Below are 13,890 nucleotides of genomic sequence, written 5' to 3'. Positions count from 1 at the left end.
CTGCATTATGAAATTCTAAAACACAGAATTTTGCCTCTTTGAAAATTTGATATCGTGAATATTCCATCGTCCAATCATTCTAGATTCTTATTCCTGCTGAGAATTATTCACTTGAATTAGAATTTTTATCCTATTTTTTTTTTTTTTTTTCATAATTGACAATCTATTTTTTAGTCGCCTCGAAGTTAAAGTTCTGGAAGAATTTTTTACAGTCGAACTCTTGTCATTTTTTTCATCCTTTAAACGTTTTAAAATATAATTTATGAAAACATTCTTTGCTTACAAATATCATCAAAAGGAAGCATTGAGTAAATTTTACACTTCGTGTCTTGAAGTAGATTTTTTAACAGTAGTTTTCTTACGTAGTTCTTACGATTCGTTTGAAGAAGAGATGAAAATCTGAAACGCTTCGATCGACGAAGATCTCTGCAATATAAAATGAATTTTGATCATCTTTCCTTTCATGGATCAAAAAAAAAAAAAAAAACAGACCAACAAGCAACTGTTTATGAATCCACTTATAAAAGCCCGTTTCAATTGCGTACAAATTTTAAGTATTCTAACAGCAGTCAAAAGCAAAAACGTCGAAGCGTTGGTAGAAGTAAAGATGACCTTAGAATACTTTTATCGACTGTATTCCAGAAGTTTGGCAAAAATTCAAATTGCTTTTTTATTTATATTTCTTGCCAAAATGAAAAAAAAAAAGAGAGAGAGATTAAGAAAGACAGAAAAAGTTCGTTGCATGTCGTCGCTGCTTTCATTTGTCTTTCAAACTGTCAGAATTCAAGACCCTGTCAAAACTGGCGATGAAAAGATAAACTGAAGGGGGAGACGAAGAAAAGTGGAAAAAAAAAAAAATCGAAGGCGAAAGTGTCGATGATTCATAAACAGCTGCAGAATTTCACTAAAAATTAGCAAACTTTATTTCGAATCTCTTTTTACACAAAGACATGCAAGTTGTTTATATTACAAGATATTGTTTTTACAAAATCAGTAGTTCAATCTCTAGAGAAAATATGTTCTATGTAATCAAAGTTCGGTTTAACCTCCCAAAATCCAAAAAAAAAAAAAAAAAAAAAAAAAAAATTGGCCTCTTTCGTACGAAATGTCATAATATAACTTTCAACAATATTATTATCGAATTTCACCGACTGTAATTGCGGAATCATCAAAAGCAGATGTTCCAGACATTCCATTTGCAAATAAAAATGACAAACGGTTAAATTACAACCGAAAATGTCGAATACGAAAGATTCAGTAATATTTTCTTACTGTTAAATTATTGCAAGATCACACATTTCCTGATCCCGGTTAAGTGTGCCTTCAAGTATCGAACTATGTTGAGAATTTCGAGGCGCGCGCGTATATATCACGTTTTAGTCGGGGAAATAAAGCACTAAAAACGGCCCAACTGTCGATTTTTTGAGCAGTAAGACGGATTTTAATGCGGCTTTTTGCATTCGATTCGTAAGAGCGCCTACAAACTTTGTGAACTAAATTGATTAATTAATTTTTTGAAAATGCTTATGGCATTAATAATATGCATTTTGCAAGTGCACTTCCAAGAGACACTAAATAAAAAATTTGCTACTCGGGGGTTTTTGGGGTCGCTGAACACGAATATCGCCACGGCAACCGTCTCCGAGGTACCTGGTGCCCAGGGTGGACAGTATCAACGTCTTCTCCTAGAGTTTTGGCGAAAATTGTGATCGAATTTGTGATTGAATTAAGAACAATATACTTTAATTGAGGTAAAAATGATAATACTCAAGATAATTCCAGAAAAAGACGTTGAAACGTTCACCCTGGGCACCAGGTACCTCGGAGACGGTTGCCGTATCGATATTCGTATTCAGTGACCCCAAAAACCCCCGAGCAACGAGTTTCGACAAATTCGATCACAATTTTCGCCAAAACTCTAAGAGAAGACGTTGATACTGTCCATCCTGGGCACCAGGTACCTCGGAGACGGTTGCCGTGGCGATATTCGTGTTCAGCGACCCCAAAAACCCCCGAGTAGCAAATTTTTTATTTAGTGTCTCTTGGAAGTGCACTTGCAAAATGCATATTATTAATGCCGTAATGCATTTTCAAAAAATTAATTAATCAATTTAGTTCACAAAGTTTGTAGGCGCTCTTACGAAGCGAATGCAAAAAACCGCATTAAAATCCGTCTTACTGCTCAAAAAATCGACAGTCCATTGCTTTATTTCCTCGACTATTTTTATGTACGAGCGCAAGAGGGGGAAATTTGTGATAGCAATACGGGAGCGCGCGTGCAATGCAGCGGGCGAAAGTCTGGCGAAGGAATAAATGCGACTTGCCTACGTCGGTTATACGCGAATAATTCTTGCAGCTCAGCCCGCCTCGCGCCGCATTGCATTGCACCTCGTTGTGGTTAAGCCGGAAAGTCGTAAACGTGGCTCACGATATCACGAGAGCAGTGCCCCTCGGGCTAAGTTACTCGGCTGCCTTATCAAAGTTGTAAGTTTGTTTTCCCGGTATGCCTATGCCGCACATTGCGGATTTACATGCAAGCCAAGCGAGACGTATTCGCACAGTGTCGTTCGTCGAACATTCTTGCATGGAAGAGCTTTTCTTGTTAACTTTTTTTTTTTTTTTTTTTTTTTTTTATACAGACTTTTATTTATTACACTACTTTTTTTTTTTTTTTTTGGCACCACATGGTCTCTTAAATATTTCCAAGTCTCAAAAAAATATAAGGGAAAAAGTATCTTCTGACAATCTATCGCGAAAATTTGGATGACAATTTTTACGCAATCCTGATTCGTATCGTAACGTTTTAAAGAATTTTTTTTCAAGTTTTTCTTTTTGATGTTCTTGTTTGTTTTGCCATATTGGAACCGCGATTTTGAATTTTTGAAATTTCGAATTTCGAGTTCGGATTCGTTACAAGTGATCCCAAAAGTTCTATAACTTTTATCGAAATCACGTAACTTTTTCAATTTATGTCCGCCGCATTGAATACGCGGTTTTGAACTTTCGTATCTCGAGTTCAGATTCGTAATCGGTGATCCCAAAAATTATGTAATATGAAATTTCATCAAAATAAAAAATCCGTTTGAATTTACGTCCGCTATATTAGACCCGCTATTATGAATTTTTGAATTTCGAGCTCAGACTCACAATCAGCGAAGTGTGAATCACACGTAAGAAAAAATGTACGTATTAAAGGGTTAAACTGGTTTTTACTCCCATTTACAAATTTATTCTCATGCGGATGAAACAACCGGTAAGTTTTTTTTTATTTTTGACATTGCTAGTATGAAAGCATATCAATTTTCGCCTATGATTTTTCGTAGCTTGCTATCACCCGCAAACAACTGGAGCTTTTTTTTAGGAATACGTAGAAAAGATAGTAAATTGTCAACTTGGTTTGAAACAAAATGATTGTATCATTGTCTGCTGGAAATGAAATTCTGTTTAGTCATCCATGTTCGTGAATCCATTTCATTCTCATATACGTACTAAAACATCATATTACGTCATCTTATTCTCATGCAGTAAGATTATTTTTCTTTTTTTTTTTTTCTCGCACAGCAATATCAACGACGAATCAATAATTTTCACTATACGTTAATTCTTTTGTATCTTAAGAGAATTGTATAGTCACACCTTATCGACCGAGTAAAGTTTCGCTTATTTTGAGGCAACTTTTGTTGGATATTTATACTCAACGTTGCGTATAGAATAGTGCTATTTTCAGCTTTTTTGCTTTAGTGACGCTTTGTAAATCTGGGTAATAGTCAGAACATGTGAAATTTTACGCGATCGGTAAAAACTGATTACAGCATTCTCTTAAGGATGTATTGATGTATGTGGCAGATTGTAAAAGTGTCGAAGCAGAAACGTGCAAATGAAGGTCTAAAAGCGTCACTAAAGGTTACATCAAACTAAAAAAAAATCCTAGTTATGCAAAAAAAAAAAAAAAAAAATGTAAACGCATTGAATTTTAATTAATGTGTTGATAACATTGCAATTTTCTTCTCTGAAAAATTCACTTTGTTTGCTTGATTTTGATGAATGATAACTGATTCTATTTGTGAATATATGAATAAATCGAGGAATAAATTGAATATGATGAATGAATTCTCCATAAATCAATACGAAATCAAGAAAAAATCTGTTTCGAACGATTTATAAGAAATTAAATTATGATTAAAATTACCTATATTTTTCGTTAAAATCGGACGAACTAAGTACAGGAATTTTTCGGCGAAAAATTAGTAGAATAATGCGATTACGGTAGTGATGTTGTTACTAATAAGAATTTGACACTAGAAATTTTCCGTTTCAAACTTTTTCTGCGTTGCAAGAACTTATTTTTCATTCGTCATCAGATTTAACTTGATTCGTTTCAACTGAACTTTTCAAACTTTTATTATTTCATGTTTTCGTTTTGGTATATTTTTGTTCTGACTGTACCTCCCATTATGCACCCTTAAGGGGGCAGGCTAATAAAGCTCCAAATTTTTGTCATCGGCGTGAAAGTTCAACTATTCAAAAAGTTTCACTACACAAATATTTTTCTGCCTCTTTGGATTAACCTTATTCGGTAAGTTCCTGAATGTAAAGTTTAACCGGGGTTAAAATTATGTTATCTTCGGAGAGCTGCTGAAGGAAATGTGAAATGATTCAACAGCTATTCTGGTAGAATAGAAAACAGAAGCTCGCACTCACTGTGAAATCCGATGATTTATCGTTAGATTGTGCCATTTATTAGCAAAAAAATAAAAATAAAAATAAACAAACCTATTGAAATACATCATGAAATATCTTGCAAAGTAATGGTATTCAGCAAATTGGAATTTGGATATCGAACGTCGTTTTCTATGCTACGATAACTACTATCAAAATATTTTAAATTCTAATCGCAAGAATTGCGTTGTATTCGAGGGATTTTTTAAAAAAGCCCAGTCTTTGATAAGTATTAATTCAGTAACGTTACCGTAAAGATGCGTGTTGAGTAAAAATCGCTAATTATCTTCGTGACTTCGAAATTTAGTAAATCATTACAAACAAAATATAAAACCAATTCCGAAAAGCAAACTCCTATAAAGTCATCCCAAAATTGTCCAATCATAAATTTTTCTTCCCATCTATCGTTACGTCAACGTTACTAACTTCAGCCTCACAGTCTTCGACGTTATCGCAACGAATGCCCGGAAAGTTACCGAGTAAATTTAAAACCCTACATTTCTATCATTAAACTTTGTTAATTACATGTTACATATTATGCCAGTAAAAAAAGCTTGGAGTTTTACTCGTACATGCCATTTATTACCGACACAATTCTCCACGGCACGCAGGCTTTCTCTTCCACCCTTCCTTCGGTCTCAGAGCAGCATGGCACCGTGGCGAACAATCTCTCAATACCTATTCCGTTCTATTCTATTCTATTCTATTCTACTCTATTCTATTCTATTTTCTCCGCCGATCCTCGGTCTCTCTCGTCTCGAAGTAGGCAGAATCGCGGAGGGCGAAGCAAAGGCTCCCATCCAGTTACCCGCATCCACCCACGCGCGTGGGCAGCTGCCGTTTAGCCGGCGTCTCCCTTTCTCGACCCATTTACGGGATCGTCGAAGCACGCAAGCGCCGACGCTGCATGCGATTCGTACGCTAGCGCAGCGACCCGCTGCACTCGCCGTGCGACGTTTCCGAGCGCGCATGCGCGCATGTGTAACGCAAAGTTCGCTCGCACTCACGCTCGGCAGTTCTAAGATTTTTATGAATGACGGGAGAGCTGTGCGCTCTGCTCCTTTCTTCTCGCTCCGACTTTATCGCTGCCTCGTTTCTTCTCCACCTCCCCCCCCCCCCCCCCCCTCCTTCTCTCTTTTTACTGCCTTCTTACTCAACCTGCGATGCGGATCACGTGTGCAGCCACTGCGGTCCCCGACGCTACACGGTTTAACGCATGGATTATGCATGTCTACTACGCACATTGTATGCGCAATTCGCTGTTGGTACGGAAATTTTACGACTTATATTTAGAGATTTGGCTACTCGTTGATCTGTTTTATTAGTTTGATAAGTCAAGTTGAACTGATATTCTTGGAGTTGTAGAAATCTGATTGACGTTCAACTCGTCGCGTTCTTGCGACGCACCCGTTATTATTCTCTAGGTTTCAATAGTGATTTATTTATATCGTTATTATAACAGACGAATCGTCGATGATCGATGAATTAAAATGAATTTGCAAAAACAAAAAACAAACATTTTTTAATGTTACTGAATGAAACAACAGAATTTTCCTCATCACAGTTACAGGGTCAACCCGATTTAATGCTTTTTCACTGCCTCTCAAAGTACAAAATTCTAAAATTTCAATGTAATTAATTATCGAATCCATCGATTGTTCTGTTCTTCTTTTGCTATCTTACATCTGCTGTTCAGATGCTTTCGGTCCTTTTGCGTCTTACGATTTTATATTTCAATATATTTTCGGTTATTTGTAGTTACGAGTAAAAATTTGACAAGATTATTCTCAATTCCAAAATTTAAAACAGTACATTATTCGGTATGAATTTCTAAACAATGTCAGTACAGATATTTTAAAACACCAAAGTTCATGTATTTATAAAATGTATCATTTTCACATACGTAATATACATAGTATATTTGTCAGGGCTCTCTCTCTCTCTCTCTCTCTCTCTCCATTATTATTACCTTACTCTTCTCACAGACTGATTTTGCAAAATTTATAAATAAATAATCTCATATTTCGGTGGCTGCAGTTAAAATGGCTTGTGCGAACCGCCGATACGGCAGCATATATACCTACACACACATATGTATATTATATATATGTGTATATATATATATTATATACGTATAATATATTACGTTGCGATGGCAACGGCAAACGCCGGCATTCACTGATTCTATACATTTTGTACCTCTGCATATATGCAAAGTGTGGGTATGCAGTCTCACTTGTCAAATATTTAGCTAGGACGTTTTACGGGGGAACCGTAGAAACCGCGCCTTTTCTAAGAATATCCTCCAACGTATTATCTTTCGCACCACGAACTCTCTTGTACACAGGGGACTGGCTAGAGCAGCGACACGCGGGGCCCGACGAGGAAAACATTTGGGGACTACGGCGCGAAAGCGTGCAACGCGTTGTTAGTTTTCTTTTACTCGACGAGCCTCTTCGAAACACCCTTTCAATTCACGTTCGATTCTTTTATTTTCTATTTATGCCATCGCGTCAATCTGTTGTCGAAGCGATGAAAGAAGGGAAATAACTCGTTTCTCGGAAATTCTGTAAACATTGTATCGGGTTTTAACTATTTACGCCACAGATTTTTGAACTCGCTGATTCAACTGTGATTTAAAATAACCTCTGGGAATCGATCGGTTACTTGAGTAAATATTAATTTTTAAATCGAACTCGTTGTATTTGGCATACATCGGCTGGTTGAAAAAAAGTAAGTATAGTTATCGCTGCAAGGCGTACAATTTAGTATAGGAATGACTATTACACTCACGATACAAAAAATTTTATTACCAATAAAGTTTTTTATTCTACGTACAGCAATGAAATTATAATTTATATCGAATCTTCTTTGTTCTATGATTTGCTTTCTCAAACATTCATCATTCGTCGTTGATCGGGAACGATGTTTTGAGATTCTTCAGTTTTTTTTATCTGAACAAATAAAATTCAAATACACCATTTGGCAGTTTGCAACGTAGTCAAAAGTATAGCGTAAATCTGACAATTGGAGGCAGAAGAAAGGATTCACTTTTCGTAGACATACGATTATGTTTAAAAGAAACACGATGTTTCGCTCTTTGAAGGGAGAAATTTTGATAGGTATGGAAAACCGTGGCTATTGTCAAAGAATTACGATTTTCTACGCCTCTGAGAGTTCTGTGAATGATATTTACACCGTACGAGTGAGTTTGTCAGTCATGCTGGCCTAAAACGCATTCTGAAAGAAACGTCTGTTTTTTTTTTTTTTTTGTTTTCTTCTTTTACCTAATCGAGAAACCTCACGGAATTTTAAAGCAGAGTATCGAGTTCCCAGAACGTAATCCCCTGTCGCCGCGTAGTGTTGAGTGTAAAAAAAATTCACCTACACAGATGAGAAAGAACGGAGGCAAGCATCCATATAGCATTTTAAGATATATATCCGTTCCCTTGGACCACCTGCACGTGTGACATGCACCACCTTCCACGTGTCCGCGTGCATAAATAACAAAGTAACCAGCATTAGTAGCATAAGCGCTGAGCTGCAATAGGAGCGGGAATCCAGTGAGAAAAGAAACAGCAGAAGTAAGATCATTACGGGGACTGTAGACGGGAAGTGACGTCATCGGATGCCTTGATACGTCGGAGCCGCAGCTGCCCTCCCTCCCTTTCGCCCCGTCGGAGTGACGGTCAGACGACGCGACCAGAGACGCGATGCGGAGTCCTTATCAGAGGCCGCCGATGTCTGCTTGCGGGAACTACTGCATGGGTGTGGTGCGTTGCGGTATTTGCGGCAAGGAGGATACGTGCGGATTTTCGACTGCCACATGCTGAACACGTTTTTTTCACCATGCATGTGTGCCGTGTGCAGCCAGCTACACAATGTATGTGCATGGGCGTGCGATGGATACAGTAGAACCTTCATGAATTTTCCGTTCAACGTTAATCGCGGTTAGGAACAGACGAGATGAAGGACGCCGATTACAGGGCCAGTGATCGGTGCAACTGCTGTTACTCAGTCACAAGCTGAAAACTACAAAAATAAGTTGTAATTTGGACGACAAGGAAATACACGACACATTTGAAATTTTTTATCGAAGGCACGCGAAATGAGAATTACATCCAGGCATGATTACAATGAGTCTGTTACAAATCACAATTACAATTTGTAATTGAGATGACAGTGAAATACGTGACACACTCGAAATTTGTAATTCAAGGCACACAAAATGCGAATAATATTCAGGTCCGATTTCAGTGAGTCTGCTACACGTTACCAATACAATTTTCAATCGTGACGACAGTGAGATACATGTCACATTTGAAATTTGTGATTGAAGACACAAAAAAATGCAAATCACATCCAGGTATAACTTCAATGAGTTTGCTACAAATTACAAATACAATTTGTAATTGAGATGACAGTGAAATACGCGACACATTTGAAATTTGTAATTGAAAGCACACAAAGTGCGTCAAGCCTGATTTCAGTGAGCCCGTTACAAATAACAATTACAATTTGTAATCGAGACGACAGTGAAATACATGTCACATTTGAAATTTGTAATTGTAGACACGCGATATGCTAATTAAATTTAGGCATAATTTCAATGAGTGTTACAAATTACAATTACAATTTGTAATTGAGACGACAGTGAAATACGCGACACATTTGAAATTTGTAATTGAAAGCACACGAAGTGCGTCAAGCCTGATTTCAACGAGTCTGTTACAAATAACAATTAAAATTTGTAATCGAGACGACAGTGAAATACATGTCACATTTGAAATTTGTAATTGAAGACACGCGATATGCTAATTAAATTTAGGCATAATTTCAATGAGTGTTACAAATTACAATTACAATTTGTAATTGAGACGACGGTGAAATACGTGACGCATTTGAAATTTGTAACTCAAGGCACACAAAATGCGAATAACATTGAGGCCTGATTTCAGCGAGTCTGTCACACATTACCAATACAATTTGTAATTGCGACGACAGTGAAATAAATGTCACATTTGAAATTTGTAATCAAAGGCAGAGACAATGCAAATTACATTTTGGGCGTGATTTCAAGGAGTCTGTTACAAATTACAAATACAACTTGTAATTCTGAGGACAACGAATAAAATACAAATTACATTTGCATTTTGCGTGCGTCCAAACATGAATTGCCAATACGATTTATGTTCCATTTTCATCTCAATCACAAATCATAATTTTATTAGTAAGTTGTAGTTAAAATTACATTTGTATTTTGTAATTAGAAAAACACAGAATACAAATTATATTTTGGCACATTGTAATAAGGTGATTATAACCTGCAAATCGTACAGTTCATGTACCACGTTTTTAAGAATCAGGTTTATCCCAAGCTCAGTTCCGCGTGACACAAAAAAAAATTATCAGTTTTGACGGTTGAACTTTGTAAATAAATAGTAGCGGAAAATTACACAGCTTCTACTATGTATGCGGTACGAATGCTTGCACGTTACGAGTGACCGTAAGATTCAACGTCCGACAACATGTGTATATGGTAACCGTCGCAGACGCTGATTAACGAAATCCTTGGCAAAGTCGAATTGACGACCTCAACTCTGAGAATACAGCTACGAAAGCCCGAATTTTTTTCATTCTACGCATTACTTTACGTATCAGAATTGTATCCGTCCTTTGCTTTTTTTACTTCTTAATTTCTTTTTATTTTCCTCTGCACGTTTCACGGTCAGGAGGCCAACTGGTGTTGACCTAACGAATAGACTTGGTCGGTTTTTCGGAGAATTACACCATTACACTTTGTACTTGATCGTTAAAGATTGGAGTCGCCTCCCATCGTGCCAACAACAAAGGAAGTGCATTAGGAGGATGATATCGTCAGTCTTCGTCGACCGAGTTAAACGTCACTTGTTTTGACCAGTATCAAATACTATCCAAAAACTTTCTGGCTTTACGCGAGAATAGTGCGACGAAATGTATTCCTGCAATAAGTGATACTTCAATAACAGGAATTCATTTCTTTAACATTATTCTTGCGCAAAAATAAACGTTTTTAGATATTTGTAGTTGGCACTGCGTGTGGAATTGCTCTGGCTACGGTAGTTTTACATGAATGATTATCAGGCCTTGATAACAGTCCAAATAAGCAACATTTAACGCGGTCATTAAAGAGTGACTAACATTCTCTTAAAGCGCTACCAACCGAGTCATCTTATGCTTATTTTTTGTTTACTTAATTAACAAATGGCTAGAGGTAGCTTGAAACTTGGACAGTACATGACTTTCATTTTACTGAATTCGGACAGATTATTTATAGCCGGAATATTACTAGAAAATATGTTGTTTTGTTGCCATGGGTTACTCTATTATGAAATTTTTTTCATTTTGGGGCAACGGAGCCTATAGGTGAGAAATGTTGCGCCATTTTTAAGATAATGAAGAGCTGATAAGCCATCGCAGTAGTATTTTAATGTCATAGATGCGCTAAAAGAGATCTACAGTTTCTAATAATTTTTGCCATAAATGACGATTGGCGTTTTTTTGATTTATGTGCCCATCTTAAAATCTGACTATAGTGGACTTCGTCGACCCCAAAAATCCAGAAAATCTGTGAGTAAGAAAATGTGGTACGAAACTAAACACTTTTTTAGTAACCTTCGAAGTTTAAATAACTTTTCTGAATTCATCGATGCAGAAGGAATTTACTTGAAAATATTAAGTCGTCTTCAAATTTTTATGCCATGTAGTTTTTACAAAGTTTACTGAATTAAAGTCGGCCGATTAATCATCCAGAAATACAAACTTTTCATTTAGTATAATAATGCCTAAAAGTTTCCAGAATTTTATTAGTCATTGATAAAAAGGTTATTTTCAGTTTCACGGTGACTGCCTCAATAATGTGACATCATAATTCTTCGAAGAATACAATTAATGTAATTTGTTTACTAAATGAGAAACGAAGAAAAATATAAATAATTATTCAGTCATGAGATTTATTGCGGTAGGTATCATCGGATGATCCATGAAATTTGAATGACGATGTATTGTAAAGATGCATAAAGAAACGTTAAACGACAAAATAAACTTACGAAGATATGAAACTACTACTTAGGCACATTAGTTTATGAAATATGTTTTTTTTTTTTTTGTACTATCTAAATTCTTGTTTTGTGTTCGAAACTGTTTTGGAATAAAACTCACAGTAAAAAATTGTCTGCAGGCGGCTCACGAGCTATGATGATGATTAACAGCGAATATCTGTGAGTCACTTCATCTTCAGGCGAGTAATAAATTGTAAAGCTCTAATTAAGGGGGTATTCTAGTGTAGAGGCATGAATTTGAGGTGTTTTTTGAAGTGCTATAAACAAAAAACAAAAAATATTTTTACCATCCATTTTTTTATCAGGCGTTTATTATTATTTCACGATTACAAAAAAAAAAAAAAAACAAGTCAAAAAATACAAAATTGAAAGTGCTATGAGTTGTTGAAGTGGGGGGTACAAAAAAAATGGCGCGCCAATGTTGTCACGATTGCAAGCATTTTCAAAATCAGAAAAAAAAAAAAAAAAAGATTATTAATCTACATGAATGCAGCTATCGTACTAACTAAAAAAAAGTCGAAAAAAATTATTTTTTTTGCCAAATTACGGCTGTCCGAAAAAATATAACGTTTTTTTTTACTTTTTTGGACGTTTCTGAATTTTTTAAAAATAGTAAAAATTATTATTTCGTTATAATAATAGTTCGTGCGATAGAGACATGTATTGAGAAGATTCTCACCAAATTTCAAGTAAATCGGTTTAATAGAACTTGAGAAATCATGTCAACCGTTTTGAAAAATGTAGTTTTGAGAAAAACGCGTTTAAAGTTTCGAGTAAAATTCGTTCCCGCCGCGCCAGTATTGAAGACGTGTCACTAAAATAGCTATATCTCTGAAAATAATTGAAATTTTGACTTGTCCTTTTAAGGACACATTCTTGAAAGGTTAAGCTTTGAAAATATAAAAAAAAAAAAATCGATTTTTTCAAATTTCTACACTAGAATACCCCCTTAAGCGCGAGGAAGTGTAGATCGCTTAATGCAGTAACCTTCCGATATTGAAACGATTCTTCCCTGAATGATACGTTGCCGCTATTGTTTTGCAGAAAAATTGCGACTAGTGGAGTCGAATAAAACATGTAAAAAAACTTCTCGTGGAAACTGAATCATACAATTTAACGCCAAAATTATATGGTTGCCCAATTTTCGTGATCTATACCTCATTCCGTTCACAAATGACTTTCATACGAATTACCGACGGTCGATTTTTTTTTACAACTGTTCAGTTAACCTAAGAGACAATATTTGTTAGTTTTACAAATTATAAACAATTATATACAATGTTTTAGTAGAAAACCCGTTGATGTTATAAAAAAATTTTAAAAGACTTGAGAATAATTGATTTACGAATAAAATGATCTTTTATTCATCAAAATTGAACGAACGATACTCGAAACGATTCCTCGCTTTTAAGGGCGAGGAAGCCGTTCAATAACGAGATTACTTCTAAACTGTCAAGATAATTCGGCTAGTTGTTGATTACGAAATTTGACGATAAGTTTTCTCACGTATTCAACGAACGTTTGTTAATAAAAACAAAATGATAAATACCAGAATACAGTAATAACAAAGAGTCATATTATGGTTGGCGGAAGAGCGTATTTAAGCGGAGCTAAGCATAATATCGAATTACCCATGTAAGTGCGAAAGCGAATGCAAGCGGAAAATGATCCGCGGTTGCGGCAAGTGGCATGACCCTCGATACGCACACCTTACATCTCGACATTGTATTACGGAGATCGTAACGCGATCCGTAAACAAAGCTGACGTTTGCAAGCATTCACAATCATTCAGTAAATTGCAGCGCGAGGACTCGCCGTTTCTTGATTTAAGATCACGCAATACTCCTACCCTTACCGACCGAGAAAACTCACCATTTTTCGCGAGCGATGCACCGTCGAAGAAACGTTTCCGCTTATTTAATACAGGAAGAAAAAGGGTGAGTTTGCTCGGTCGGTAAAGGTAGGAGTGCTACGCGACCTTAACCATTCACACCCACGTGGGATTCTTCTCTCGTTGACTCTTCGTTTACTCGGCTTATTTATTACCATAATTAGTTTTAGGAATTGTGCT

At 36.1% G+C, this 13,890-nt stretch overlaps 1 protein-coding gene across 3 annotated transcripts in view; it reads left to right on the top strand.

Annotated features, from left to right (window-relative positions):
- LOC124297587 (tRNA dimethylallyltransferase) overlaps positions 1-13,890 on the top strand; it is a 119,962-nt gene that overhangs the window by 73,816 nt on the left and 32,256 nt on the right. The gene's annotated exons all lie outside the window — the stretch shown is intronic.

Source organism: Neodiprion virginianus, chromosome 2 (assembly GCF_021901495.1).
Source record: "Neodiprion virginianus isolate iyNeoVirg1 chromosome 2, iyNeoVirg1.1, whole genome shotgun sequence".
NCBI lineage: Eukaryota > Metazoa > Arthropoda > Insecta > Hymenoptera > Diprionidae > Neodiprion > Neodiprion virginianus.
This window is presented reverse-complemented; position numbering and strand designations above follow the sequence as displayed.